Consider the following 5,091-nt stretch of genomic DNA (forward strand, 5'->3'; position numbering starts at 1 on the left):
CCCCATGCCACATGGGGGGGCTCTGCCACGAACTCCCCAACCCCCCCCACTCCACCAACCCCACCCCTCACAGCTGCCTTGCCTGCCCTAGCTCTGGCCCTTTAAGAAAAAAAAAACACAATCCCCCCCCACTGCACTCACCAGCTCCTGCAGTGGCCTTGAGGTTTCAGGGGGCTCATGGAAGAGCCCCCCATGCGGCATGGGGCCACAGGGATCACCCCCTGCCGGGCAGCAACCAGTGAGTCGGGGTTTTGGGGAGGGGGTTCCTTAAAGGGGTGGGCTGGAGCAGGCAGGGCAGCCTGGGGGGGCTAGGATAGCGGGGGAGGTCGGGGGGCTTGTGCAGAGTCCCCCACACAGCATGGGGCAATGCGGGCAGCAGGGATCGCCTCCTCTACCCAGCAGGACCCAGTGAGTTGGGGCAGTTTTTTCAAGTGCAGGGAGCTGGGCTGGGCAGGGCAGCCATGGCCGGACTGGGAGAGCAGGTGGGGGATGGGCCTGGGTGATTCAGAGATTCAGCAGAAGCCAAATCTCCAAATCATATTCAGCCTAATTGATTTGGGACAGTGATTTGAATCACCAAATTGAATCACTGTCCCCCGAATTGGCTGAATCCGAAGTGAATACTAGCCACTTCGTACAAGCGTACTATTGGCCATCTGTCTTTGCCACTTTTAAGATGATCCTCCTTCACCTGGAAATGTGTGTCAGGGCAAAATGAGTCTTCAGTAAGCAAATCTCAGTCAGCACAGAGCAACAATGGGGGGGAGAATGGTATAGTCTGAACCTTTGCTGGGCTGTTACTGGAAGCACAGCTGGCAAGTGGTTGAAAGGGAAGCAGTCCTAGGGCAATGTTAAGTGCAACAAATGTAGCCACTGAACATTTTCACAGTAAGAACTGTTCCACCACTCCCTTCAGCACTCTTTGATAAAGATGCCAGGAAGGACAAAGGCAGGTAATACTCTTCTATTTGTACTGCTTTTTTTCTATTAATGTTGTGAAAGTCTTAATGATAGGTTTGTTGGTGTTCACAAGACAGCTGTGATGTTTTGTCTTTGCCTGGGTCCTTAATTCTGTAGCTGGCAGTGATACAGTCTAGACAAGTATTACTGGTTGTAACACAGCAGTGCCTACCCATTCGCCCTGAGACTGTGGCCCTGCCATGCTGCATGCTGGACACATAGATAAATAACTCAGTAACTGCTCAGAACAGCTAAGAGTCAAGAGGCCAGACAGACAAAAGGAGTATTATTATTCCTCTGAAACACAGAAAAATGAAGTGGCCTGCCTCAAATGATCCAGGAAATCTAGTAGAGCCAAGATCTGAATATAGATCTTTGGTGTGCTCATGACATGTCTTTCCCAGGCATCCTGGCTTCTTCCCCTTCATTTCTAAAGTGTAATTGTAGTTTTTAATTTGGAAGTGTGGTGTTATGCTGCAAACAGTATTTGTCTCACACTTCCATTGTGAAGTGGGTTTCTGAAATGCTGATGAGAATTTCCACTCTAGAAGAAGTTATGGACTTTGTGCAGGCATTACTAAGTGAGGTTTTTTTAGCCTGTGTTAGGCAGGAGGCCTGACTAGGTGATCTGAACATTCCCTTCTAAATTTGTATGAGTTTTGTTTGTGTCATACTCTTCTTCAGATTCATAATCCCTTTAAGTAAATGTAATTTAAGCTATGTTTGCAGCACGTGAAATATAGTCCTGTGTCAGTAGTAGGCAACACTTCTGCTGGAGCAGTGAAAGCCTGTCTCTTGTTCACCACAATCCTCTCTGCTTTGCAGATTTTCCCAAAAGCATTTGTTTTAGAAAGTTGAGTCAGGATCTGTGTGATGGATACTTTGGGAATCCATGACACACAGGTCCATTCCCATGTAGCATCATGTGGCTGTTTCCTCAACTACTGGTCTGCAGTGTAGTTGATATAAGGGACTGCACAACTGACCATGATTCCCTGGCACAATTTATCCATATTAAAAAAGCACTTGGTTAGGGAAAATTAAATAATGGTAATGTTAAAGAGCAATTAAATATGCTGTCACTGATTTGAATAAAATCTGATAGCTGTAAACAGAGTATGACGACTACAGGGATTAACATGATCTCCTTGCCTTTCCTCCTACCGTATAGTACCAGCGGGTATGTTACTAATTGATACAATCATGATGCCAGAATCACAGGTCATACCTGAGACTTAAAATAAATCATTTGCCCTTTGAATGAAGCAGGACATTATGTTTCATTTCCAGTAGTCTAGGAGGTAGAAAACCTGGTTTTCCCTGGGCATCGATAGGCAAGGCATGGGTAGAGACCTGGCTTTGCCCCCTTCCCCCTGTTAATGATGGGCAGTGTAGCAAAACTGGTACAAGAGGAATTGTACTTTGCTGTTAGTGAAGGCCAGCAACTGTTTCCTGCTTTCCAAAGCAAAGGGGAACCAAGAAGGAACTAAACCTTTAAGGCACTGTTCTAAACTGATGGGAAGATGCAGTAGAAGCCACAAGAGCTATCACTAGGGTCTGCTGTCAGCAGCAAATCCTTATCATGCTGCATCCAAACAAATGTTGTTGAGCCAACGCACATGGAATGGAGAACACTCTTGAGCCTGGCTTCCTGCCCCAGGCTTGGAGCACAGCCTGCCTCACAGTATCTCCCCTGGAGCTCCCCCCAGGTACTCTCCTTAGGGCTTTCCCACCTGTACCTCTGTAAAGGGAATGGACCAGAAAAATTCTGTTAACTCTGCTTACTAGATACCTAATAATGGCCTTTCACCCTGAAGCAGTTACCTATCTCTCTAACTGCCAGCCATAGTGGTATCTCAGCACTGCAGTGGTAGCGCTGTGCCTACAGCATGTCTGATCTGAGACCTTACTGCAGAGCCTGAGGAAATTATCATGCCTACAACACAGAGTAGGCCATGCCATGCCCTGTCCTCTCAGAGGAGATCCTGCCTGGCCCACTGCAAAGACACACAGACATATGTAGGAAATTCCATAGGCTAAGATGAGATAAGCCAGACAAAGCACAGAGGACCACACTAGCTGTACACCCCCAGGTGTGCAGTGCCGTGACAACCCCGGGCTTCCCTTTGCTTTTCTGTCAGACTCGTACCCTTGCTAACTCAGGGACTGGGGGTGAGATCTTACAGCATTAGCTCAAAGAGAAACCAACATGTCCAAGTGTCCAGGAACTTCCAGGGGGATTGAATGCATCTGCAGAAAAAGAGTAGATCCACACTCATGCTGTCACTCAGCTTGCTCAGTGCCTCTAAAAATGGGCAGGGATTGGGTGGAGTTATTCTTTCAGGTGCATAGATTAAAGGCAATGTCCAGCAGTGTCCCACTCTTAAATAACGCCATTAAGTCAAGGGAGACAATGTTGGTTATTCATCCTGAAACTATGTGAGTAAATAGTGAAGTTTCTCCTTCCTGTTCCCCACCCCAACAATCTAGCTGCATTCTTGTAGGCTGGAGGAGATAGTGCCTGACCCATGTGGGCTGATAAGAATAATAGTCTTTCCACTACTTTGGTGGTTTTCCAATTGCTCCATATTTCTTTCTTGTGAACTGCAGAAACCAGAGTCACTGATGTGAGTTAAAAGTGAGCCACCCAGAAGGTGAAGTTCTGGAGGGAAGCCTACAGCTCCAGTTACTGCCTCATGTGATGTCACGTCTCATCTCCCACCACAGCGAGTGCTTCATGTTGTCATACCAGATATCATCTCCCTACCGTACAACACGCAAGAACCTAACTCTTTACTGCTCACTTTTAATGGGGGGAATGGAACTGAATGGTCAGATTCAGCTGGTGTTCTGCTCACGGCAACAAAAACTTAAAGCCAGCACAAGGGAACTGAAGCATTGCTGAGCATGAGGTCTGGTCATAGATCACCTTGGGATGGTACTGAAAAGGGTGTGTTAATGGCAGTGGAGCCAAACTGTATGGGTGTAAAACAGGTTGAAGAGGAGGATCACCTCTGTGATCATTCTATACTGCCCTGTACTGACTGCTCTGCCATGGTCTCACTGGTAAAGGAACTACAACACTGGAGGAGCTGACTGGTTCTGGTTCTTGGGTATCAGGAAGCATTTGGCTCAGAGTGGTGGTCTCCCATTTCTACCCCCAAAACCTGCTCCCTTCAGGACTCCTGAGTCCTGCTACTTAAGCCTTGCAAGTGAATAGAACAACTCCTGCTGACGTCAGTAGGGTTGGCTCAGGGCCTACATGCAAGAGTTTCTAGGGTGTCTCCAGCTCTATGACTCACTGGTTGCAGCAGCATATGGTGAGGTAGCATCTGGGTCCCACAGATGGTGGTTAGGGAACCCTCTCCCCTCCCCCCCCTCCATCTCTAGAAGATTTTCTTGTGGATTGGGGAGGTGCACAGGCCCTTCCCTCTCACAGAGGATTCCCTATGCCACACAAAACTATCAAGCATATCCCTAGAGCAGGGGTGTCAAACTCCTCTGTTCCACAGGGCTGATCCATGGGCTGGATTGGGCCCACAGACTGGGCCTACATGCCAGATCAAGCATGCAGAGCCAGCGTGGCACAAATACTGCATGTAGCAGGCATCCCAGCCCAGCTCAGCCCAGGCACTGTGTGCAGCGCACATCCTGGACTGACCTTAGCAGGCACATATCCACCACAAGTCCTAGACCAACCACATACACTGCGTGCAGCAATCTGCCCCAGCTCTGCACATAGCATGAAGCACACAGGGTCTATCCCACATGTATTGTAGTATGCAGCATACGAGTCCATTCCGGGACCCAGGGGCAGCACTGCAAGCTGGTGGATCAGGCTCCACCAGCCACACCTGACACACCAGTCCTAGAGGAAAAACAGTGACAACCTGACATGGAGGAGAACCCAGCTTGGGGAAACAGTGGATGCAGACCACTGGCCAGCCCCTCAGAAGACTTCAAAGACAAAGAGCCTTGGGACCTTCAGGTGGAAAGTCAAGTGGAAGAGAAGAAAACCTGTTTAGCCACATAGGGTCCCAACATTCCTAATAGCAGCAGTGAGTTAGCTTGTACAGCAGCCTAGTGCCTTAGACTTATACTGTAGAGCAGGGGTTTCCAACCTTTTTGAAT

The sequence above is a fragment of the Gavialis gangeticus genome, unplaced genomic scaffold (genome assembly GCF_001723915.1).
Source record: "Gavialis gangeticus isolate Ggan-Ray unplaced genomic scaffold, GavGan_comp1, whole genome shotgun sequence".
NCBI classification, from domain to species: domain Eukaryota; kingdom Metazoa; phylum Chordata; order Crocodylia; family Gavialidae; genus Gavialis; species Gavialis gangeticus.